General features: G+C 37.8%; 2 long non-coding RNA genes across 2 annotated transcripts; one reads left to right on the forward strand and one right to left on the reverse strand.

The window, feature by feature from the left end:
* Positions 1-228: 228 nt before the first annotated feature.
* On the forward strand, positions 229-14,519 carry LOC135205961 (uncharacterized). Its single transcript, XR_010312647.1, has 3 exons — positions 229-356; positions 1,211-1,356; positions 14,395-14,519. It is a non-coding gene; the product is annotated as an uncharacterized LOC135205961 (long non-coding RNA).
* A 370-nt stretch (positions 14,520-14,889) lies between these two features.
* Positions 14,890-27,268, reverse strand: LOC135205960 (uncharacterized). Its single transcript, XR_010312646.1, has 5 exons — positions 27,139-27,268; positions 21,226-21,351; positions 19,064-19,206; positions 15,133-15,389; positions 14,890-15,026 (listed from the first exon to the last, which is right to left on the reverse strand). It is a non-coding gene; the product is annotated as an uncharacterized LOC135205960 (long non-coding RNA).
* Positions 27,269-27,470: the final 202 nt, after the last annotated feature.

Consider the following 27,470-nt stretch of genomic DNA (forward strand, 5'->3'; position numbering starts at 1 on the left):
CTAAATTCCATGATCAACCAATCAATCAAACCTACCCCCCCAAAAAAAACGAATTTGTATTTGTGTACTACCTACACCCGCTCTCTCTCTCTCTCTCTCTCTCTCTCGCTCTCTCTCTCTCAAAAAAAAAAAAAAAAAAAAAAAATTGCAGATGTTTATTGATATTTTTGACTAATTTTTGTAAAATTTCAGTCATTCCCAAAATATTATTATTTTTTTAATAGGTTACCAGCGACTGCGTGGATACTTTATTCTCTATCGATGGCATATTTACATGGAATTAAACGAAGGAAAATATTTCCTAGAAATGGTTTAGTGCTAAACACCATATGAAGGGAAAAATTGCAATTACATAGGTAAGCATCACTGCAAATGTTTGTTTCCTATTTTTTTTCGCTAAACATTCGTTAAAAATCTGGGAGATCATCTGCTTTGCATTGGTTTTTTAAACGTCACACACACACACACACATGTAAGCGTAATTATTTTTTTCGGCTATGCAAAGAGTCTGGAACAAAAAAAATTTGGAATGCTAAATTCAGAGGGGTGTTCCTGTTGTAGACATGCGGCTGCTTTTACTTATATAACTATACCCGCGTTTGAAAATAGAAAATCTTCTAAACAAATTTTCTTTTAAGTTTTCCCTTGACCTTTGTGGTTCTTGGCCGCCGGTTTTGCTCATTCCACGAAACAGGTTCGCAGTCGTACTGTCTACTTGCAAATTGGTACAAAGATTCTTTTCCTACTTCTTACTGAACTTATCACAAATACTATCTCATCAGAATGATTATGTTGCAATGTTTTTATTTCTGACAAGAAGGAAATGTGAAGTATTTGAAAATTCAATGTTTTTTTTTTTTTTTTTTTGTCGTATCGATCATTTTACACAGCAAAGTTTGTCCTGCTAGAAAAGGCCACATGAGCATTGTAGTTATTCAGCGGCCCCCACCTTAATATCGCCCCTCCCATTCTCTCTCTCTCTCTCTCTCTCTCCACACACACACACACACACACACACACACACACACACACACACACTTCAAGCTCTATACGACACTTTAGGTAACGTGAACCATAATGTAGCGCTGCCTAATAGTTCAAGCTAAGTTGTAAGTCAGCATTCGACCGCTGAGTTTTTATTTATTTATTTATTTTTTTTTTTTTTTGTGGAATGCCAATTATCTTATAAATTTTTTCCCCTTCCTTGTAGGTTACTGATGACTGTGTGGATATCTGATAAACTCCATCGACGGCATCTCTTACCAGCTTCTGAGAAACGACTTGAAGGATAATATTTTTATTTTAAGTTGTCAGACGTTGAAGATGTTATGAAAGAAAAATAATTGCAAATATCAGGTTAAGTATCAATCCAGTTGGGCATTTCATACTCTGTGATTATGTTGTTTTGAATTCATGTTAATTTAACTAAACATATATGAGCGGTCTGCCAGATCTGTAACAGCTGTGCATTGTTTTTTTTACGAGAGAGAGAGAGAGAGAGAGAGAGAGAGAGAGAGAGAGAGAGAGAGAGAGAGAGAGAAAGCTAGCTTAGTTTTTCGTCAACTGTCGTAAAAGTGAATAACTGGGAGCTAAATTTAGAAGGGTGTAATTAATGTAAACATGAGCTTGCTTTTGTTTAAATAATCAGGGCTAATTTTGGACACAAATGGGTGGAGGCTTCTTTTATAAAAATTTTCCTCGAGTTGGTAGCTGCTCTCAGCTCCTTTAACATGGCCATGCCATCTTTGATTCTGTCGCCCAAATTCTTCCACGGTCTTCATCTCGTAATAGTTTTTAGGCTCCTTATTTTCTCGCTACAAAAACAGGTTTGCAGGCAGATATCACCTCATAAATAGAAAAAAAAAAAGATTTTTACTTATGAAATTATCTTCTACTAGACACATGACATTTTATTTTTTGTTTTTCTGTCAAGGCTAACTTACTGTCATTAAAAGATTAACCTTATTTGCCCTCAGTTGTTTAATATACGGCTGTGGTTCATTTCCTTCTTTATAGTCCCGTGTTCTTTGTTAACTCTTTATTGCCACTTATAGATTTTTCTCAGCCTTATGTTTATCCCTCCCCACTAAATCAGTTTTTCATCTCGTTTTTTTATTTTATTTTTTTTATTTTTATCATACCACATCCATTACAAATTTACATACAGTGTTCTTACTCCAGCAATTCCCATAAATTTCCCGGCATTGGTCTTCGGTAACCCATCTTCCTTGGACAATATAATGCTATGATTTCCCTCTAATGTACAGGAGACATACAGTGTCTATTTCTGCAATAAAGACCAAACAGGAATTATTTGAAGGCTTCTTCCATATTTTGCATTGCATATGTTCTAATTCATGACCAAAGTACGAGATAACCTTCCTAATATGTAACTGAAATGTCTGAACTTCCGTTCAATCTGGGCGCAAATGCTTGTTTGTAAAGCATGCTCAAATGTACCATTTCACAGTTTGTCTTATCTCTCTGTTCCTCATATCTCTTATATGATTTCTTCCTTAATTCACTACTGTTTTTCCTTTTCCATACTGGGTAGTACTTATGCTTGTAGCATCATGCCTTTCTTAATAGCGTTTTATATTAACAACAATAAGAATCATCATCATATTGTTTCTTTTCCAGTGCCGTAAATACTGTTGAGATTGTCATTTTTCTATATTTTTAGGTTTACAGTTATGTTTGGTGCCGACTGTGAATATTTTAAGCTTTCACAGGCTTGCCGAGATACTTGTGGTATCTCTTGTCTGTTTTATTTGTTTCTTGAATCCTAGCACCTTGTTCTTGAGTGGGGGGTCTTTAAGATACTGCTAGGCTTAGATGGTCAAGATGCCGTCCCTATGCTTCCTATACATTACACTGCAATGTTAATTACTGCGAACCTTTTTTATGGAAATGCATTTTATATGGTTAGGAGAGCAAAATTAGCTTGGTTGCTACTTGTGAAACATTCAGCAGTTGTCAGAATTCAAGATGGTGGCCTCAGCTATCTTGAATTTCGACCAATTTTCAACTTTTCATCTCGATGACATAGAAGGTCGTGTAATACCTCTTTATATGGTTTTTTCGGGATGGGGAGTCCATTTCTGGAGTTATTTTTGGGATACGGGGTCAATGACAAGGTCAATTCAAAGGTCAAAGGTCAAATTTAACCTGAATTTGGGGAAAAATCACCTCTATTGACGGATTACATGTGGTTTGTTACTTACCTATTCCAGTATGTCAGGTTTTACTGGGTTGGGCAGGTAGGTACATGTATGTGTGTGGCCACCTTGATATCGCCATGGAACATATGTATGATGAAGCTGGGGAGGAGCAGATGCCACACGGTGGAGCAGATTGGGAGGAGAACAAGAATAAGCACAAGGAGGAAGGGGAGGGAAGGCGGAGACTGGACGAGGCTGATCGGAGGAAGATTGCAGTTGAACTGGAGAAGTACAGTCACCCACTCAATGACCAGCAACCAGGTCTCTATAACATCTGCAATGGCCAAGTGACATCAGGCACAGTGAATGTTCAGGATGCATTGGCCATTGGGGGTGAGCAGAGCAGGCATTTCTCCACTTCGCTAAAGCAGCGAATTCCACAAGACAATAAAGAAGAAGGTCAAAACAATGGAGTCGCTCAAGAAGGCAATCTACGACATCGAGACACTGTTCGGTCGGCTGATAGTCGTGGGGCAGCAGTGCAGCATTGATATGGCTGGTGTCTTCCAGTTTGAACTGAGTTCTGTCCCTCCAGCCCTGATCGACGAGTAAAGGTGACAAGGCTGTGCTCGTCAACTCCCTTGGTGTGTCTGTCACGACTCCATCTGCTCCAGACGTGGTGCTAGTTGATGGCAGCCAGCTTCTGTATCACGTTGTCTGGCCAGTCTCCGGGACTACAGGTGACCTGGCTGCAAGCTTTGGGACTTGACTGGCCCACTACCCTCCTGTCTCCAAGAAAATCGTTCTGTTCGACAGATATGATCAAGAAGCTCCCAGCGCAAAGGACCATGAGCAGACAAAAAGAGGATCAGCCAAGGAAGTCCAGCTAACCGCAAACACCCCACTTCCATGCCGAGAAGTTATTCTTTACAATTCCAAGAACTAGAATTTGCTCAACAACATTCTATGCAGCTATCCCCTTCCACACAACATCCAACTCGTTAACAAGCTGGACTGTGTCATTACCCATGCTGAGGCAGACGTCACCCTCTGCAGCTACATGCTGAAAGCGGTTGCAGAAGGCGCCCAGAACATCCGAATCCTCAGCAATGACATCGATGTATTCGTTCTCTTAGTGTACTGGACATCGAGGATGCGAGGTGTCGCCAAAATTCAGATGGAAAAGTGGAATGGCGATGTATTGGACATCAACAAAACTGTTCAGCAGTTAGGCCCCAGAAAGTGCAGCCAACTTCTTGGTGTCCATGCACTGTCAGGCTGTGATACAGTGTCATACTCCTTTGGAAAAGGAAAGCAGTCAGCGCTGAAGCTCCTAGAGAGAGACATGCCAGGTCTCGATCAAGTGCTCGGACAGCCTGGCGTGACTCACGCTCAGCTCCAGGAAACTGCATACACCTTCTTATCCCTCTATGGACAGAAGAGGTGTACAACAATGAAAGACGCACGTGCTCACTTCTACCGTGGCTGCAAAAAGCCTCCGCCACTGAAGAAACTCCCACCGACTGATGCAAACCTGCAGCTTCACATGCTCCGAGCTCATCTTCAGATGCTACTGTGGAAGGCAGCAGACCAACGTGATCCACCCGAAGAAGCTCCAAATATTGTCAACTTTGGTTGGAACATTGAAGGATCCACCATCACACCAGCCGTCTCGACAACGCCAGTTGCTCCCCAAGCACTCCTGGATGTAATCAGCTGTAGCTGCACTGCAGATGGCAAGGCATGCAGTAGCACACGCTGCAGCTGCAACAGCGCTGGCCTTTCATGCACGGACTACTGCAAGTGCGAGGGAGGAGACATCTGCTGTAGTCCTTTCGCCAGCAAACAGATGGACATCGAAGATGATGAAGGGGATGTGGATGATGAATAAATGTACACTGTATTTACTTGTTATATATACTTGCAAGTATATCAGAATGGTTAACAAATCAATTCAAATGTATACACGTTTTATTTTCTTAACTTTCACTGCTATGGGCGACAAAATTCGACCACAGGGTTCCCTGCCACGGGCAATAAAAGTGGGCAGACAAAAGGGAGAACGGTAATACATTGCAAATAAATGCGCAGGACACACAATATTGTGACATCGTTTCTTGAGATATTGGGAAGATACAGTCCAGTACTCTGCCTTTACTTCCTTTTATTGTAACCGTTAGCTATTAGGGGGTGATATGATATATAAAAAGGTGTCGATATTGCAATGTTCATAAATTCGATACACAATCGGTCAATAGAGGTGATTTTTCCCCGAATTTAGGTTAAATTTAACCTTTGACCTTTGATTTGACATTGACATTGACCCCATATCCCAAAATTAACTCCAGAAATTGACTCCCCATCCCGGAAAACACATGAAAAGAGGTATTACACGACTTTCTATGTTATCGAGATCAAAAGTTGAAAATTGGTCAAAATTCAAGATGGCTGAGGCCGCCATCTTGAATTCTGAAAAATGCTGAATGTTGCACAAGTAGCAACCAAGTTAATTTTGCTCTCCTAATCATTTAAAATACATTTCCATAAAAAACGTTTACAGTAATTAACATTGCAGGGTCAACATCATGGCAACTGGGCTAAGACTAATTACTAACTGTAACTAACTAGACTGCTAACTTTTTCTTTCGCCATTTTTCTTACGCTGTCAGGGATGACTTTTAATCACTGACACAAGCACGTTTGAGTAGCTTGGTCCAATCTCGACGGCCTGAGGGTAGGCTGCTAAGTATTCCAAAAAGGGATGGCCACCACTTGGGACAGAAAAACGTTCATCTCCTCATGGTCCCTATGTGATGCTGTCTTATACATCATATTCATTAGAAGTCTTCCTTAACATATCATCATTAAATGTTGACCTATCATGAATGTGGATTGATATTACCCAAAAGACACGGAACAAACTGATAAAACATTCCTGATTAGACTTCCCCCAAAGATAGGAAAATATTAAGGACATAATGCTTTGTAGGAGTAGAGGTGCATTGCTAAAATTTGTAAAATTCAGTGGCAAAACATACACCGTTAAAATAAAAAATATCAAGAGAAAACAGGGGCATTAGATTCTGTTCCAAAAATCTTAGTGTAAGATCTGCAGCAAATAAGTCCTACTTCCTATGAATGCAACAGACCTAAATCTCGCATCATTCTGCGGCGAGGAGAAAATAATATGCTGGAAGACCAGCATATTATTGCAAAGAGTGTTGATTCTATAGATATTATAGTGAAGTAAAACATTGACAGAACAGGTAACACCGTCATAGAAGCAAAATTAGAACCAAATTGACCCATAACCACCTCAATATGCTTACCGGTAAGAAACCAAACCACTGAAGCAAGTAGCATTTTGGAGACTAAGGGACCCCTTTCACGCACAGACTCGGTCTTAAGACTTGTAGAAAAGTGGGCGGAGCGTTGGATGTCAGTGCGTGAATGTGGTTGTTTTTAGCTGGTACAGACTGTCACACAGATAATTCGTAGCGACTTGCTTAAAATGAGGTATAAATAGCCCATTCATTGTGAGACACGGTTGTATCAAGGTTGAAATACATATCCGTGCGTGAATGAATGGAGGTTACCTCGACGCAGACCTGTATCTATGATTTCGGTAATACTCAGTGTCGTCTGGGTCACATGACTTGGGAAATTCTTTCATTCTGGCAGAAGTATGGGTTGATAAGTCGCTTTGCACTGACTGGATTGCTTTATATAAATCACATGCTTAGGGAATATGAAAGCCAAATGATATTCAGGCAGAAACTGGGAAAATATCGCTTACGATATTTTAATAAACTAGCTAAAGGTTAGATATCAAGATGCTATACAGTTACTGCCAACAAGAAAATTATGTAAACATTAGAGGTGCTTTCCGGGATGAAATTCCGAATCCAGGTAAAAATGTCGCAGAAAAGAAAGTTACTGGAAAAATGTCAGGAAAAGAAGTCTCAATCTTTCATAGTGAACCCCAAGTGTAAATTTTAACTCTGTATGTATCCACCTTTGCAAATGCGTGTTTAGTACAAGCCCGTTGGGGATAACCGTAAAAAATAAACAAAAGACTGTAAATATCATAAAGATAATGACGCCCAAGAAGTATTGTGAATTTTCCCCTGTATCTTATTGCCGGTCACCATAAATTAATGCGACTTTTTCCCGGGACCTTTTTTTTTTCCCTAGCAAAAATTGAGACTTTCTGCAACGTTTTTTACTGTGACTTTATTACCGGTCACCGACATTCCCAACCCTCTAAGGAGATATCGCCACACTTGAACTTTAGGACCTCATAAGAACTCGCCGTCGCTGAATACCGTAGTGTGGCGGTCAGTCTATCGGGGCACATAGATTGCCTCATACAAATGTATGATTTCTTGATATAAGGTGTTATTAATGCCAGCAGTTCCCAAAATTTATCCTCACCCATTCTCAAATAACTGTACCAATCACTTGGATGACATTTGAGTTCATTTATGAGGGATGCATGAGAAAACTTTTAAGCAACCAGTCTCTCGTCCAACATCTCTTTCTATCCTTAGCACGGTTCTTCAGTTTGACGCAAATTATAGCACAAATTACCATAGCTTCCAGTTCGCTGTTGGAGAGTACGTCGGTCATCGCTATCACAACCAAGAATCAAAGAGCAATTTTCGCAGACCGGTTCGTAAAGTCAGTGGCCGTGTCATTTCTTTCGACGCCCTTCCCCTTTTGACGTTTCTGGGGATAAGACTGAGAGTGAATGGGGTCCCTATTAAGCTGCACCCAACTAATGATTCGAAGATAAAAAATTATCCAATACTTTCAGTAATACATCCCGGTGTTTACAGTCCCACAGGTAAAAAAAATGGCAAAGGTTGTCATCACAGTAATTGGACAACACTTATCTAAAATTTTAACCCTTTTACAGTACAGTATAATTTGCTGAAATATAATTGGAATTCAACCGAGAATCAATTCAGGCGAACTGCATATCAGAATATGGCTCCATTCGTATGTCAATACATTGGAGAACGTGACGACTAGTTTAGAATTCCCAATTAGCCAATCATTCTAGGAAAACTTGAGTGTACTTTGACTTAACAATTTCCATCCACGATAAAATACTTTGTTCTACATTCTAATATTCTGTCATAACATTACACGTTCCAAGCAATGGCCACATTGCCATTTCTATTACTAACCTATAAGCAAGTAATTATTGCCATATTTTTTTCTTATGTACTTTCAAATGAAGATATGCTATATGAAAAAAATATAAATTGAAGCCTCATAAAATTTTGGCAGCACTTCATAAGTGCGAATGGGAAATGGACTGTTAACAATGTACCTATTACACTGTTTAGGCTTACATTAACAAATATTACAAACAGTTTTACAAGAGAAGTTAATAATAGTGTGTATAGCTGACCGGGCTCAATTTCCACTGTGCTCCAAACCTACAACATACCCAGCGTTTTCTTAACTTCGCCATAACGTAAGTAGACAAATTGGCTTAGTCAGCAAAAAGAATTGAACCTGGCAAAATAAGTATCATGTACATTAGCCATTTTACTATTTTACATTATAGAAGCCTAAACTACGGTTCGGGACCAGTCAGTATTAAAAACTTGTATCCAGTTAATGATTATGGACACGGGAGCTGCACTGTAGTAAAATCCAGTAAATTTGTTTGTTAAAAGTGGTGAACCTCCATTCTTTTTACCATGGCCTGGTAAATCTAAAATTTTGCAATGAAAAGTTGGGCAAGTGACTCAAAACTTTTTAACCCAAGTGATTTTGATAAGCTTGACTTCTACAACCATTCAGAATTTGGTCAGCAAATGTAAAATCTATTTTAGTATGCATTTATCCATCCACGTATAAGCAACATACAGTGAACAAATAAGGCGTAAAGGGCCTAATGGACTCATTGGTTAACTTGTACCGACTGCTCTAAATCGCCACCTGGTGTGTAGGTCATTATCTATACCCGGTGATTGGAGGTGCCTGAAAAGCCGTTCAAAATGGTCCTAGGGTTCCTTTGTCGAATGAATATAGTTTACATTTTTATGAAAATGTCTGTCGGTGTTGAAATATATTGACACTTGAAATGTATTGGATTTCCGTACATGTAAGCGTTAAGATGAGCTAATTAAGCAGCCAAGCGGAAACTATCGGCTTGATCCAAATAAAATTATGTATGTCTGTCAACTATTTGCTTACGGTCACTACAACCGAGATTTGAGGAATACTGCCACTGATGCTATTAAATCAAAACATTCAATCTACTGTTGGATGGTGGTGCTCGTCTTAAGAAAAAAAAAAAATTACTTCAGTATTTGGCTTCGAAAAGTAATATATCTGTCTTCGAACTGGTCACGCACTTTGGCTATTGAGTTTTCATCACACACACGACCCAGATCCTAGAATGCATCTTGGTATTCAGCGATCGTCCAGTGTACAACCGATCAAGGTTGTACTATCAAGTCGGTCGTTAAACGTTATGATTAATGATTGATTGGAAACGATTTAATCCAAACTAGGAACATACTTCAGGTCACCAATACGGTCTCTAGAGCAGTAACACGAGTTTTTGGTTCGACTTTTTAGTAACTTACTTTCGTTCTTTTGGGGACCATTGACATCAACAAATATTTTGTTTTTAACATTCCTTAATTTTGTTGCATTTTCCTACTGCAGTCTTTTCATCCCAATTTTCCGTGTCTTATATTATCTTCTATTTCAATACTTTGTTAATCATGCAGAGCAGTAAACAAATTTTATCTTTTTCTGAATCATTTCCCTTTAACAGTATATCCCGTCATTTTTGTTTTCTTTAATACAGTCTCCAGAACCCATTTGATGCTTAGCAGATAATATGCAGCTGCCCTTCATTGTAGGGTTCCATATAAAATTCATCTATTTCTCTATTGATTCTTTAACATTTTTCAACTTTCTCCAAGTTTCGATGTCCAACTACCAGTAGGTTCTTTTTCAATGCATGAATAGTAATGTCACCTTTTCCTGCTCTTCTGTAATTGCGGTCAATTTCTGATAGTAGGTTTGTCAGGGTTCTTAGATCTTTGGACATAATTTTTGAGATTAAACTTGCTAACCAGCGTTGTCATTTTCTTCCTAATAAAGTTTTCGCCCTCCAATTTTAAATCTCCCAAAAAGGCTTGCTGTTTATATCGTCCGCTTCCTTGATTACTCTTAACTCTGTCCCTACTTGACCATTCTTCCTGGTAGAAATGTATCCGAGTTATACACTTAACTTTGTTAATTTACTTTCCCCATCCTCATATCCTACATTGATATAATTCGTTCTTTCTTGACACCACTTGTTTACAGTGTTAATAATACAGTGGGGGGTCACGACTTTGGGGTCTCCTGGCCAGGTTAGTACACTGCGTCCGTGGTGAGGTTAGGTCAGCTTAAGTCTGGTTAGGTCTCACGTCCTCTGAAATGCTTGCTGGGTCTAGGGTATCCCTGACCCCTAACTTTGCATTCAATCCTTGATTTTCTTGCATTTCCCGTCTTACTATATTGGGGACCTGGTTTTCTTATGAAGACATATTTCAAAATGCTGTTTGAGGCATCATGCTTTTCTTGTAAAATCTCGACAGAGTATGCTCCGCGCAAGAGGATTAATAATATTGTATATAGATCACTTAGCCATTGGGAACATTTTTAACAATGCTGCTGCTGCTGCTCCTCGTTTTACAATATGACTACATCTTGTTTATTCTTGTGGTTCCTATATTTGTTCCATTCTATACTATTCTTTCGTTTTACATATTTATTTATTTTTTTTTTTGCAGTTCATCCCAGTCTGTCAGAAATGCACAGTAATTAGAGATCATCTACTGTTAATCCTTGTACTCTTCCTTGATTAGGGCACATCCTTTTACAGATTTCGTTATTTTCCCCACGTTTACTAACTCGAATATTACAGTCTATATGAGATGGTGTGTTATAGAATACTTTGGAAGAATTGCAAAAATTAATATGTAATCAGCCACTTTATAACATGAGTCAGCGGGCAATTATCCACTAGTCCAATGGCAGATGTGGCCTTGTTACTAATTGTGTGCTAATTTCTTGAAAAATTATCACTTAATTTCGTGAAATGAGAACATTTCTGCATTAATTTTTGCCTAAATAGATCATTTTGAAATCCCTTAGGGTTTCACGAAAAAATCGATATATACTTACGTACTCGTACGTTAATTGTTTTACACGAATGTAATTATTCAATGACAGAAGACCTTGTTTAGATATTTTAAAAGTGAATTTTTTTGTTAAAATCATTAGTTTAAAAAATGTATAATTTTTTTCTACCTTTCATATATATACCTCATGCAGCTAATATCCAGTATTTTCTTACACTAGGCATATTTTGTGTGATTTTTCACATTTTCCTCAATTTACATCTAACATATGTCATAATTCGGTATTCATTCCTGTCTTTTCTGATAATTTCCTTCATCCTCTCCTTCACCCCCACTTGTCTGGTTTTTTTTATACTAATTTTTTTTAGTTTTTTAATTTTGTTCTTATTTCACTTGTCGGCTTCATACCTTATCATTTTCCGTTTTTATTTTATTTCAATTTCCGCTTCATCCCTTATTCCATCTTGCGTTTGTTCCTCCATTGTCACCCTCTTCCTTCGATTCTTTGATTTTTTCTTTTAAAGTTTTCTTTCTTCTATCCTCATACCATCTCAGCTTTAACTTTTGTCTATTCCTGTCTCACGTCATCGTCCTCATTCTTTCCTTTCTTACTGATTATCATTCATCCTTATTCCCTCCATGTTTTCCATCTACTACTTCATCGTGATCATGTTTTTCTACTGGCGATTCATTTTTCTTTCTTCCTTAATCTACTAACTTGACTCTCGTCACATCATCCTCTTTCTTGTTTTAAATTTCATCCTCCTCATTTTAATATTCCTCGCCCTTTTATCATTCTTCTTCCTTCTACCCGACTTTCTCTTTTTTTCATCTCGTCTGACTTTATTTTTTTTTGGCTTATTTTTTCCTTTATCAATTATAATTACTTTCTGACTAGTATTTAGATGCCCTCCGTAAGGACTACAGTTTCCATCCAATTTCCCAGCCTGACATGTTCAAATAATTAACTAAAATTAAATGATCCTACAAGTTGTTGATATTTCTATTTTCAAGTATTATATTAACAAATGTGCTTTTACTAGTTTCTTGTTGTTATTCGTTCTTTTCTACTACAGCATAAATTCATACCTACTGCCGAGTATTTCATGAGTATAAGTTCGATCCCTTAGTACTTAGTAGTTTTACACGACTCTCCATTTCTCAATTTTTTCGGCTTCCCTTTGTAAGCTTCATGAATACACCGTTTTTGTTCTTGAACTTTACTCATTTTTAAAACCACGTTCTCCCCCTCTTGCAATTTCATTTGCTATCAAATTCTTCAACGGTGTTCGTGACGATTTGAAGTCCGTACGAATCTTTTACTTTCCTATTTAAACGTTTCACATTACATTTCCGATACAGTGTCACTATAACAAGAAAAAAAATAGTTGAAATCCGTAAGAATCTTGCAGTTTCTGATTTTAACTTGGCACATTCCATTCCTGACACTTTAAAATTATTACTTTGATCTTATAGTTGCGTAAGTTGACCTTTGTGTTAATCCTGATGACACGCACTGGGGTAGTACTACCTATCTGCAGATGTCTTTCAAAGAGGGCGGCCTTTAAAAAACACACTAAACAATGTTTGGGTTAGGCAAGATTCACGTAAAAGATACTTAGTCAACCTCTTGTTTTGATGTTTGTTGTTCTGTTTATCACAGCCTCTAGTTTTATTTTCTTATAAAAACGTGCTTTTGGTGGCGTCTCAGGTTTATTGTTTGCCCATTTTTAAGTCCTCTGTCGCTCTCGTTCTTTTACCTTTTCTTTCATTATTAACTGGTTTGAGTCAGCAACGGTTCACCACTGGTTTCTGCAGATTTGTTTTGAGGCCTTATATGTGCCAAAGTTCTGCCCTTCGCTTATACCTAACCTCACTTTTCGTACTTGTAGTGGATCGGCATTTTCCACTTACCTCCGCTGTTCGTTGTTAATTTTATTTACATTGTGAATCTCTTTTGCCCTCTAGGCATATGTTATTTCCTGCCCTTGGCCCATTTAGTCCTTCCTTCTTGATTTCCAACTGTTTGTTTCAGCAAATTGCTCACAATAAGTGAAAATAGTGGGTCTGTTTTGTTTTTTTTCAATGTATTTTGTGTTTTAGAGAATAGGTACATTGTGTTCATTTTAGAGAATAAGCGCATTATTTATTTTAAAGAGTAGAGTTACATTGGGCTGTTAATTAGTAATTAATCGTTGTAGAATGCACATATAAACTCTGCCAGCGAGAATAATTACATACATATACATAGTAAGACTATACAAGGGTCCAGACTAGTGGGGGACACATGCTTCAAATGTTTCCAAGTTTATATAATGGGCATCTGTGGTTTATTCGAAAAGAATGTTAGGCCTATAATTACACATTTAGTAGTACTAATTAGCTGACAGGCTTCGTTTACCTTATGCAAGATATTTTAAATAGATATTTTTAAAAGATTTAAGATTTTAATTTTTTGAGTGTAGAACATATGTAGTACTACATCATTTCTTATAAGGAAAAACAGCACTGGTTAGCTTGTATTTCATGAACTGTCGACAAAGTGTTAAGACTGAAGAAACCAACTAAGTACTTTCTTGCTTCAGGGGGTAAGTACAGCAGTGTTTCAGTATTTTTTTTACTCCAGTATTTAACACCCAAACAGAAACGTAACACTTGACATATCTACTATTTAATGGTTGCGCTAACGATTATCAAATCATGTAAACGTTTTTTTAATAACCGTTAGCTTAAACATTAAAATGATTTAATCATTGCTAGCGCAACATTTAAATAAGATATGTCAACGTGTTACGCTTCTGTTTGGATGTTAAATATTGGAAGAGTAAAAAACTACCGATGCACTATTGTAGTCGCCACCTGAAGCAAAGAAAGTACTGCGTAGTTGGTTTATTCAGTCGAAACAACTTGTCAAGAGAGCTGTATTACGAATATTTATCTTTTCTTAAGGCTAAGACAATTGAAATTGGCAGAAGGCAACTTTATATGATGTACACGTGCACTTTCATAATTGAGACATTCGTCAGACGAGTTTTCTATTGATATCTTCAATTAAGTCTTCTTATTTACAGAGAAGTAAAAAGGACGTTATGGGAGGACGCGCTATATTAAAAAAACTAATGTGACCTGGAATACCGGCATTTAAAAGAAAAAAATTTGTTTCCTTTCTGGACACCTCGCTTTGAATTTTTTTTTTTCTTTAAATAGTGATGGTGAAAATATTACAAACCTTTGGATGAGTAAGTAATAAGATTTTTAGATACAATAGAAATATTTATTTAGAAAACCCTAATGTAAATAATTTGCCATGGAACTTACTTCCTCCTCACCAAAACAGCACCAACCATATTTTCTCCTTGCCTTCTTTGACGTGACATGCTTAAAGCCTGCCTTGGTCCCTAGAATGAGAGCCCTTTTACTCTATGCCCGCTACCTTTTTCTGGGACAAATTGTTCCCTCCGTATAGTCCTTCAGATTCTATGTCATTCTATAATTTTTCACCATCCACAGAGGTTACTTCCGATAAGCGCACTATTCTTTCCTCCTGCTTGCTGTCACATCCGCTGTCTTCCCTCTTATGACTAGCCAAACGTTTTACTTGCTATGGTTCTTCAGTAAGTTTTCCATCCACTAGGTGGTCCTGTTTACACTGTTTATGGCCTTTCCTACTCATTAGCCGCTCCTAGTTTTGCAACCATCCCACCTGTCCGAAAGAAAGCTTTCATTAATATTCATCTACTGTGTACACTAATTATTCTTTAGTACTCACATCCACTATCCTCTTATGACTAACCAAACATTTTACTTGCTATGGTTCTTTAGTAAGTTATCCATCCACTAGGTGTTCCTGCTCCCACTGTTTATGGTCTTTCTGCACATTAGCGGCTTGTAGTTGTGCTACCATCCCGTCCATTTTACCTTATACGGTTCTTCAGTACGTTATCCACAACCAAACATTGTACTTCCTATGGTTCTTCAGTACCTTATCTATCCACTAGGTGGTCCTGCTCCCACTGTTTATGGCCTTTCTCCTCATTAGCCGTTTCTAGTTGTGCAACCATCCCATCTGTCCGAGAGAGATTTTCTTTAATATTAATCTTTTCTGTACTCACTAATTATTCCTTAGTATACCAATCATGCTGTTACAATATGCGATACCTGTTTATTCACATTTCGTAAGCAGAAAATTTGTAAATTAGATTCATATACTTTTAATCATCAGCTAATTACCACCTTCCTCGTAGTCTGACGTTTGGTGCTTTTAAGATACCGCAAATGTTTACTTGCATACATGTTGCAACTGGATTTACAAATGCAAACTAATGGCTGTGATTTAGACCGATTTTTCAAATAAACTAGTATGTTCTTGCTAATTACTTTATAACCGTTTTCATTTAATCCAATTACAAACAAAATGTATTTTTGTTAAACAGTATCCATCTCTTCATAGCATTACCAGGTGACTGTAAATTTGGCCAAATAAAACATTTATAACATGGTACCTGAATACCATATCTAATGTGCCTAGGAAGAAAAATGACAAAAACACATGTTAACTGATCTCCACCCGAGTAAAAACTTAAATTTTACTAGTACTACTTATTTACTTATGAATACTCCTGATATCCTCCACACAGTTTTACTGCTGCACAGTATATAATACGGGCACTAAAATGAAAAAATATTTTTGTCTTGGAGAATGCTTTATACATATCAGGTCTTAAAAGTCCCATTCATACTGTAAATTCAATACCTAGCTTTTCAAGTGTTCCTGTATTCTCTGAATGGAAAGTCGTGTACTACTTACAACTGTAAGTGTACAAAACTACAAAACTTTTGGCTAACATTTTTGAGTAAATCATTGATAGAATATGACTGCTTCTACTATTAAAGCCCTTACAATTCCTGACTAAAAATAAAAAAAGCAATGAACACTAAATAAATGTGTTAGCTCTGAAATTTGATTTCTTGCAATCAATGGACAGCAATGGATTCTGCCCTCTGAGCAGATGTGAGTGTGTCTTGACCTTTAAGCATAAAGGCTGCATGGTGCTAGACATTTACTGCATTTCGGGAAAAGGAAGATGAAGTTTGTGATCCATTAAAGTGGTTCTGACCAAAGACAACCTTCCCATAATAACCACTGCCGAGAACCTTCCAACTGTTTAACGATCCTAATGAGCATTACTAGCAAAAAAACCTATCTTTAGCAAAAACTGCTGCTCTCCAACTGAAGAGGGAAAGGCTCCCCTCTGCTGGAACCTAGACAGGCGGGATTGGCTAAAAAAGAACGGGCCATAAAGGGTTCCTTCTTCCTAGTGCCTCAACCAAGAGAACTGACAGATCGGGATACCACTCACCTTGGGGCAACAAGTTACCACAAGGGTCGTCATGATACCAGAAATGATCAGTACACAACAGAACGGACCAAATGGTAGAAAGCTGCAGAAATACGGATGGTCTGAGGGATGGCAAAAGGCATCCTCAATCGCAGCCCTGGGGTCTTGAATTGGTGTGCATAACACTGTAAGGTTCCTGCTTAACTTTCAGCAAACAGGTTGCTCTCTAAGTTTCAAGAGCCTCTTCGCCACATGAGGACATTGAGAACACTCAATTCCTGCTACCTGACCCATGTGACTGAGCTGATAAACCACAACATTCAGCCTGTCTGGAATGTAAAGGCTAACGGCTTTATAAATGGCCGACAGCTTTATAAACACGTCACTATGGGAAAGGGGGACTACAGTATCTTCACTTGCTGTTCAACACCAGAGTGACCTATTAATCTCTTGTAAGGCTTAAAAATCTAGCAGCATTGCTCACATTTAATTAAAAGACTTTGATGTGCAGATGAAATCATCTGTACTACACAATCCCAAAGTAACAGGGTCTTCCAAGTGTGTGCCGTATCCTTTTGCCATTTCCAAGAACAGGTGCATCATCAGAGGATTCTTTAATGAAACTCTAGCTCTGATGTCCTTGTCTGTCCACCACATCAGATCATCCCTTACCGCTCAGCTGTGAGGCACAGGTTGTGAGGGGGAGTCTGGAATATAAGACCAGTGCTGCTTTAAGTACCCCTGAAACAACTGTGGGATTACCTGATCAACACAAGTTTCACCAAGAATGACAGGACCGAGTTGGTGGCTCCTGTTGGGATAGGAATTGCTCTGTGACCTCCATGATTTTGCCGATACAAATGTTTATGGAAAAAACTAGACTGTTGCCTCATCAATCAACATGCTCAAGTACTTCATGTGGTTTGGGTTGGAGATTCAACCTTTCCCAGTTACCACCAGGATTAGGACAAAATGCGAGAGGCACATGCACCTCTGCAGACACCATGACCAGCCAGTCATAAAATAATTGGAACAAGAGAGTAACTATCAAATGAGCCCAAGCTGGCACCAAGGTGAACAGTTGTACCGAAAGAAATCTATGTATCCCCAATCTTAATATATTTTCTTTACTACAAGGATTATGTATATACACTGTCTTACATCTTGTGTCAATTTTGCTTTAATTTGCATTTCTGCAAGCAACTGCCCCTTTCTTTATTATTCTATAATTTCTTCATCCACTTCAATCACATCCCTAGCCATTTCATCTTGGAACTGTGTGCCAATTTCATTCTGACTGGTCTTGTTACCATTTCACGAGAGCTTATGTCTTCTTGTCAATACTAATTTTTTTGAAACTAGTTCCTCAGTACTTTACCTCCTGTGAACAAAAAATATCCAGGTTTCCTTTATTCAATATCCTCCTACCAGTTTCCCCACTCTTCAACGCTCATTTATGAAGCTTGCTTTATGATTATTTTCTCCTGGGATTTATTCTTCAAAATCCCTGGCTACTTAAAAGCTTTTGGGTACTGGTGGCCATTATTCTTGAAAGCTAGTTCTTACTTTCAGCATCATCTTTCACTGGATTCAGTATATATGAAAATTAATGAGTACAAATGTAATGAAACTGAAGGCTGAAGAACCATGCTAAAGCTTTTCACAGCGTAAAACATGGAGTGAAATGTAGGCACATTACCAAGGAAAGATAGTTTTAGTTTACTTTTTTCTAGATGAAAATCTACTGTGCATTTGGAAACGAAACTTCATCGTTCAGAAGAGATGCCTAGATCAAAAGAATTCCCTCTCCACTACACGAGCCATAAAATTCTCATTAGGGGGTACAATTTGTTGAGGACTTTGTAGTACGTACTACTATTCGTTTAAGATCCTCAGACACATTTAGCATTTAATTTGTAAATTGATGCTCGCTTTACTTTTAAGACCATTGCACAGAGAAACTAAAAAAGAAATTCCTAACAATTCTGTCAAACATTCGATACTGTATTCAGGAAACCCGAGACCACTGTATTCGAGTGCTAAACTGTGCAATTATGAATGCAAAAGCCTGACAATTTATGAAATGTGTTTGCAAAAGTATCCTTTACCCATGCATCAAATCAAACTGGCCTTGGAGAGAAATTGTTTCATAACTGTACGTGAAATACTGAAAAACACTACCAAAATGTAATTTTCCTTACCTTAAATTCATTAACAGTAGCTGAGTAACAATCCTGTTGTTTCTCCATAAAAACTGTCCAAGTGGCAACCTATGCAAAATATTTGATCACGGTAAGGCACCTGATGTTGCTCTTGCTACTTCTTTGAAAAAAAAAAAAAAAAAAAAAAAAAAAAAAAAAAAAAAAAAAAAAAAATAGACAGACTGTAACAAAAGACATACCTTTAACTAGTAACTCGGCTATTGGGGGATCCTTACACCTCCATGGAGCCAAGACGAGCAACAGAACCACCCATGCAGTAACTGATCATGGAAACCTCATTTTGGGGAGAGACTATCTTCCTTTCCTTCCAGTTGCACACATGCTGGAAAAATAGCACTATTAATCTGTGTCAAAAAATCCATCAATAACAATTTAAGGAATAATTTCAATGTAACATAAAACCTCTGATGGTGTTACAATAATGCAAATGACAATTTTTTAACAACCCTATGTACCGATATATAAACAGTTGAAAAACTTCTGTTAGCCTGGGTACATCTGCTACTACCACTAATAAATTTTCCAGTCTATCCAGATCTGGTAATGTTGATAAAATAAGTTGTACTAATTTTCTTAGAAATTAAAATATATGAATTTCTAAAAAAAAAAAAAAAAAAAAAGTCAATGAAATTCACAAAGAGAGATGCTAATGTAATTCCAAAGTCTGTAGAAAAATACAGAGATGTTTAAAGTATATATTAAGGGAGACAATGGATGAAATGTACCCCTACCTTCTTGACTCCTGCTTTCACACCCTTCCTTAGCTCTCCTCCCAATAGCCTACTGCAATCAACTTTTCAAGTCTTGTGTATATGAAATGACATAACTATCAAGAACTTGAAATTATGACCCATTTACCAAAATCCGAGATTATATAAATAAGAATATAGTAATACAAAACCTTTGTTTCACCTAAAGTAGAAAACTGTATCCTTTACATAACCTGCCATTGCAAAGTACAAATATCCTCCGTTACTGACTATCACCAGACTGGAAATACATTAGCTCCCTTAAAGAGCCATTTCATCAACTGGAAAGCGGCCAAAACCTTCCTATGAAATGACAGGCTACTAAAGTTATTATTATTATTTTTTTTTTTTTTGCATTCCTCATCCTCAGTTCTCAATACACATACATAATGCAAAACTTTTCAATCACCATTTCGGTAAGATTTTATTTAATGTGTTCATCTGGAAAATGCCAATAGGATTGGGGCATAAGGGGGTTGAGCAAAGGATGAGCAATATGATTGACACTTATAATTCTTATAGAAACATACAAGTACGCCTGTAAGTTTGTAATTTTATTTCTATCTGTGAAATTATGCATGTGTTCATCTCAGCTGCCACCGACTCACTCTCATCATACACGGACTGATGTGTTTTCAAGTTAACCAAAGTACCAATGGAAAAAATATGTAAGGTATTGAAACTGACACAAAACCCGTGTAACAAATACAAACGAAACCTAAGTAAAATCGACAAAAAAATCCGTGTAACAAATACAAACGAAACCTAAGTAAAATCGCCTGATAGCAATTAATAGATTGGGAGATATAAGAAACACCGTTCGTCTACAGTCTATGAGTATTCACATGCCCAAGTGCGATTGAAACAAACGGACAATGAATTTCATGTAACAGTTCGAGTTACCCAAGTTCACAGTAGTAACCTACATTTTCAGACAGTTTTCAGCAAGGTTTTCAATGTAAAATAAGAAACCAATAAACAGAAGTTAAAGAAGCAACTTACAGTGAAACTAACATTTATTCTATTCAAATAATGCCAACAAGGCCATTAAACTTAAATTATTTGTCTTTTCTTCAATTTTGCACAATGCCATCAGTCAAATTCTGATTTTGTCCAAATCTTGCATGATGAAAGAGGAAACTTTCAGTATAATGTAGGTAGCTCAGCTATGTTATCATAAATATCCTTGCCCCTTTTCTCACCAGCACTACAATCTTCCCTGACCCTTGTCTTAAAACTTAATTCCTGGATTTCCTTCCGAGTTATTTATTCTACACTAATATAATGCAGATTAAATTTCTCGTGTAACCAAATTAGTTTAACCTTCCTCTTTATATCTATCCAATCAATTTTTTCTACAGAATTGGTTTCACGCATTCGTCTGAGATGACCTATGTAATGGCGTTATTTACTAATTACATGAATACAAGTGCAGTCACAATTCACTGTATTCCAGACCTACCCTCTTAACATTCTGTGATACCCGTTTTCAATTTATATCATTCAAGCAATACCAATGAAAGATAACCAGTGAGAATAAGTGAGACTTCACCAACATACAGTGGGATAACACAAGCATTCTGAACACTAACCTTTTGTCTTTATTGTAAAAATTGTTCAACTAAACTCTTCGAAAAGTTGCCAGAAACTCTTGATGTCTTAAGACTTATTAGCGTGGACATTTCTTCATTAATGTCTGCGGAGTAGAACCAAGATACCTGTACATAACAAATGTAAAAATGAGTTATATGATCCGAGAGGCTCTACTTTAACGTAACTGGCTTAGATGCTATATCAATAGAAATGAAATTGATAACAAGATCACATACAAAGGAAATTACCTAAATAGCACACTGGTACTACAGCACTGGGTGTCACCCATCGCAAAATAACTGAATTTGCTTGGTTGTTTATTGCAAATTGATAAATATGTAAACTTATGACTGAAGCTAAATGCGACTTTTGACGACGATAAAAGCCTAAACAAACTATATAGTACTGTACTGCACAGATCCCTGATTGAACATGTCTATCGGAAATAAGATGGAAAAAGTGATGGCATAGGTTCTTGAGCAACCTAAGGCTTGTTTTCATTCCCAATTACATATCCAGTGATCCCCCATTACAGCATGAGGCACACTTCTAAAAGGCTTTAGGAACCTGTGCAATTTGGGAAGAGTTTACTCCCAAAACATAAAGAATGACAAAGGTTTGTACCTGGGGTAATGAAGGCACAAATCAAAAATAGCCATGGATTCCTGTTTATTTTAGTAATGCTAATGAACACCCTTGGCTTTAGCCCTTTCACAAGTCATTAAATCTAGGATTCACTAATTGCCAAATAATATTTGGTTTTCAAGAAGGAATGGTTTATCTCTTCAGTAATAGTAGGCCGCAAGTGAATCATAATTGACACTCAAGTTATCCTGAATATTTGGGCAAAGCTTACGGGTAAAGGCCACCATTCTTGAAAATAAATGTACCCGAAATCCACGGCTGACAGAAACAATGGAAAACAGCTGTATCCAATACATTCCTACCCTGGTTAATAAAATCACTGATTAACCTGAAGATCAAGGAATTATCAACATAGACAAGTGGCTGCATATGCTAATGTTCCTGTCTAAGATGGTGACGACTTTCAAATGAGGGATGTTTAAGACGACCATTGGGGGAAAAAGCCGACCAAAGAGAATTCAGTGACCATGTCAAATGGGGTGATGAATACAAGGCTATTAAGCTGGCCAGGTTATTAACTGCATGGGAGATGGGCCTCAAGTCCTAGATTCTAAATAATTAGAGATTTTAGGCTTAAAAGAAGAATTCTGATGACAGAGTTAATTGTTTATACACTATTTGTTGTTGTGAGAAACTATTATACCCTCATGGCTCATTTATAATACACATACAGATGAGTGAACTGATACTGTATAGGAAATGGTTATTGTCGGTTATTCAAAACGAAAAAAAGCCACATCTTAATATACTCTTCCATTCATAAGTTGGAGACAGAGAGAGAGAAACGTGTGGGAAATTTAAAAAGTTCAAGAGTAAATTGCCTTAATCAATAAAATCTGGTAGTACTTCATTATAATGCCCAAAATTACCGGAGTGTCTAAAACATGTAATGCCAAAATATCAAGAAGATACAGCTGATATATATAAAGATATTCGAGAAAACCTATGCGACAATGGGCTTGAAATGGTTAGTAATGTGTATTTATTTAGTTATGATTTATTAGGAAATAATATGTAACATGATATTTGCATGTGGGCAGTTTCTGAAAACGACTGAGTTACAAAAGTGATTTTAAGCCTGAAATTGTTTTCGACAAAATTTTAAAACATTCAAGATTTATTTTCATGGGAAATGTTTTGTTTTCCCACTGCACCTCCATCCTGTGTCTAAAGGTGCGTTCACACGGTCGAACAATGCCCGACGGACAAACATTGTTGCCATATCAAAGGCGAAGCAGGATGACGTCAAAAGCGTTGAAACGAGGGAAGTAGATCTGGCAACAAACTGGGGTAACAATTGAAGTTGTATATCACTGTTCTTACTCTGCCCACAAGGCAAACTCTGGTAAGCAATTGTTAACTGGTAACAATGTTTGTCCTTCGGACGTTGTTCGTCCGTGTGAACGCACTCTAACTATATGGAGGAACGCAGGGGAACATGCAGTCTTTGACCTGGGTGGAGCCACACATTCCATTTAGGGATAGAAAAATGAGAAACTATCAAGTACCCAGTGTATGTGGTAAAGCATTTTTTTTTTTTAATATTTATGTTCTCTGACTTAGGTTAGGATGCATCCCTCTATGATTTACATCACCACAGGTCAGGTAAGTATAGAAGGTAGGGGGGTGGGGTGGCTTTGGTCAAGCAGACTTGGTGCACAATGGGGTAAATTTTTAGTTTCAGCCAAATTTGGAAAAATGCAATAAAAATATATTTGTTGCATCAGAAATAATGTAGTTCCAACGGATTTAACATTTATTTTGACTGCAAACCATCCCATTTAGAGATTTACTATGTAATTGGAGTTAAAAAAAAAAAAAAAAAAAAAAAGTTTTTTTCCAGAAAAAGGTAAATGTCCAGGAGAAGGCCGCACCCGTTTTTCAAGTATTAACGACGAAAAACGGCAAAAAAACGACCAGATTGGTGTTGCACATCGCATAGAAACATGAGGAAATGAATAGAAAGAAACAGAGTTACTCTTACACACAAAATCTAAGCATAACCTACTACTACTTCAATTATGGGGGATCCCAGTGGGAAACGGGGTTTTTTGGGTGGGGGGAGGAGGAGAAAAGTGATTTTCGGGCACTACCGAACCTAATACACCCACCTAACCTTACCTAGGGCCCTGTACCCCATACCTAGGCCTAGCGGGGGGCTCCGCCCCCCTGCGACCCCCCCTTAAGGCCACAGTGATTTTCGGGGCACTACCGAACCTAATACAACCACCTAACCTTATCTAGGGCCCTGTACCCCTACCTAGGCCTAGCGGGGGGCTCCGCCCCCCTGCGACCCCCCTTAAGGCCACAGTGATTTTCGGGGCACTACCGAACCTAATACAACCACCTAACCTTACCTAGGGCCCTGTACCCCTACCTAGGCCTAGCGGGGGGGCTCCGCCCCCCTGCGACCCCCCCTTAAGGCCACTACCTAACATCCATCAAACCAAATCCAAAGTGATGGTACTGCTGTATACATCGTTATACTACCACCATTATAATATACTCTATAAATTAATGAAGCTTACCTTAAACTGTTGGTTGATAAAAATGTGCTGGTGCTTTGAGGGAAAACGTGAAGCCGTTGCAAGGTTCCCTGACATGCAACTTAAAGTAGGAAGTGGCCAGGTACCCGACGACCACATTGCACTGCAAACAATCGGTAGGAAATCGAAGGTCTGTCAAAATTAATGCCAGAAGGGCCAGCCACTACCTCTGCCATAGGTACAGGAAGACAAAATGCCGTTTTTTGCTTCATTATTCGAGTATTCAGTCAAACAAGGATACCAGTGGACACTAGACAGGTAACTGTATTACTCCGCTGAAATGCTAGTGAAACTTAGTTTTCGACTCAAGTCATTCGTAATTGGTTATGAAACCCATGACGTCATAACGATGTCACACCTCTCAGCCAATAATGAGTAACTGGAACTGCTTTTGTTTGCGTAAGAAAGTAAGTTAGAGGGCTCATTAAAAGTAAACATTACCGTAGAGGAAACACCTCTCCCGACTTAGGAAAATTCGAGGTAAAAACTTAATCTTTTTTTTTCTCTGTAAGTATGCATTAGCGACAATAATGTATTGAGAAGAAGTGTTTTGTTATCACGTGCTTTACTCGGGAAAAATATCAATATAATAGATTTCCCATAATGGTTGAAACTGAAATAATACCCACAATGGGTTAGGTTATGATAGGGCCCGGCAGGATTTTTCATTTCCTTACCCTAAAACATGCTTTACACTGTAGGCCCCCCCCCCCCCCATATTATTATTAGGGCATTGGATGTTATCATGTAACAGAGTTCTCTCCCGAAAACAAAAGGTATTACTGAACTAAGGTATTTTAGGTCATCGCCAACATGAATTTTAAATTGTAATTACACAATCAAGGAAAGAACAGGGTCACTATCAGTCATTCTGTACTTACTAAAGTAAAAAGATGGAGTTGGTTTGATTGGATATTAATACAGTACAAAGAGATCCAAAACATGAGATCAAGAACAAAAATCTAAATGTTAAACCAAGTACTAATGGTTGGATAGGCTGATGAAGGAGCAGCAGGCAATGGTGGTACAGTAAAATCTAAGCAGCAGGATTAGCTAGAGAACGAAGTAACAGTAAACACTTTAGTATTTAGTAATCTGTATGTCTACAGTACACCACATGATGTGCACTGATGTCAATAACACCTCCTATGGAATCGCACCAACAAGAATGTTAATATCAGAATTGGTCGAATGATCGTAATTTTAGTGTTTACTTATAAAGTAATATGACTTGCATTATATTGTAAGCCTGTTAATATTGCAGAAGTATTCCATTATTTTTGGTACACTGTTCGGGAAGTGTTACTCCACGAACAGCATACACGGCGTACAAATCACTTGTGCAATCTCTTTTCAAAATGTGTTTGGTAATGGTTACATGACTTTTCAGCTAATTAAATCAGCAAAAATTCTCCTGGTGAAGTTCCCCGATGTTTTCAAACTCCTCGCAGGTTTCAACACCTGATACATTTAATTTAACAAAGGATGCCTTATACGTTGGGACTACCAATGGCAAGAGAACTACCTGGGTAAAATACCGAATGGCCGGCCTCTGCCATAGCGCGGACCACCTTCCCGAAAATCGGAAATTATGGCATTAATTGTGACTTGGGAAATTATGGCTTTAATTTGTGACTTGTTACTTCGAGAGGAAAGTAGAGGTGTAAAGGTGTTGCTTCGACGGACGCTGGCTCTTGACTAATGTCTATCCTGGGTTACAGGACGTGTTAAAAGTACTTTTTTCGGGAAGGTGGTCGCGCTACGGTACAGGCCGGCCATTTGGTATATTACCCTACTGTTACCTCTTTCACTCAAAGCTCTGCCTCTAACTAAATTTAATAACTGGCCTGATACAAGAACAAATATGTACTTTCTTCTTGTATTTCCGAACCTAAACAACGAATAGTATGCTTTGTGTAATGGTATGGGAAGAAAGTGGTGCCACCCTTGCCATTTAAGACTCATGAATGCAATGTTAGTTGGAACGATTTTCTGCATTTCATTTTTATGATTTACGGCACTCTTGGTTAGGCTAGGATGAAGGTTCACCTTCAGGCAGGTAGGAGGAAGAATGCTAGGGAAGGTAATTAGGAAGTTTCCCTGCATTTACTCTAGGACTTATGGTGTGCTGTAGATAGGGAATGGAAAGGAATATGATATTCAGGCCAAAGGCCCAGTGCTGGGACGTACAAGGTCACTCAATGGTGAAAAGGAAAAAAAAGAGAGTAAAAATGCTTTACACGTGTAGGTTAGCCTAATAGGTAGGCCTAGATAGAAAACATTGTAGTTGCACCATGAAAAAATTGTTAGGAGTAGGTAGAAAGTATGAAATAAATTATTTGAATGCAATTATACAGTAATAAACAATGAACTGACAGCACTACCCCTATAAGAAGGTGGTGCACTGTAAAACTCCTGCCAAATGTTCTGGCTAAATACCCTAGCTTGACAAGATGTTGCCTGGGGTAACATCTATTTTTACCTAACTTAAATATGAAAATGTTTCACACCAGGATGTTCATCAAGAAAATCACAACTGATATACTAACGCCACCGTATCAATAAGCCTTTCAAGGTTGAGACAGACAGCTTAAAACCAACAAAATCAAGTACATGCTTAGCCTAAGTTGCCTTTGGTTTGAAACACCAGATAAAATCTTGGTCATGATTAATAACAGAGTTAACAGTAACTAGAATAATTAGTTTACGAGTTCTACTTACATGCAAATAAAAGCAAAAATTCCCAAAAGATGCGGGTATACAGGGAATAAGCCAAGGACCGATTCCCCGGTCACAAAGGCTTCCAGCGCCATGTTGTTTTACGAGTCATTGACTACTGAGATGTATGACGTCAGACAGAACAGAAAATGGGTTTGTGAATTCGTAGATAGAGTTCCTTTTCTGAATTAATATCTATCTTTCCGGGCGCCAGGTGACAGAAGGAAAGGAAAAAATTTGTTTCTTTTCGAACCTCTTTTAAATACCTTTTGTATTACGTAATACACCGCTTATGTTGAACGTAAATTATGAAATAAAACAAAGTTTTGAAAGGA

This window comes from Macrobrachium nipponense, chromosome 29 (assembly GCF_015104395.2).
Source record: "Macrobrachium nipponense isolate FS-2020 chromosome 29, ASM1510439v2, whole genome shotgun sequence".
NCBI classification, from domain to species: Eukaryota; Metazoa; Arthropoda; class Malacostraca; order Decapoda; family Palaemonidae; genus Macrobrachium; species Macrobrachium nipponense.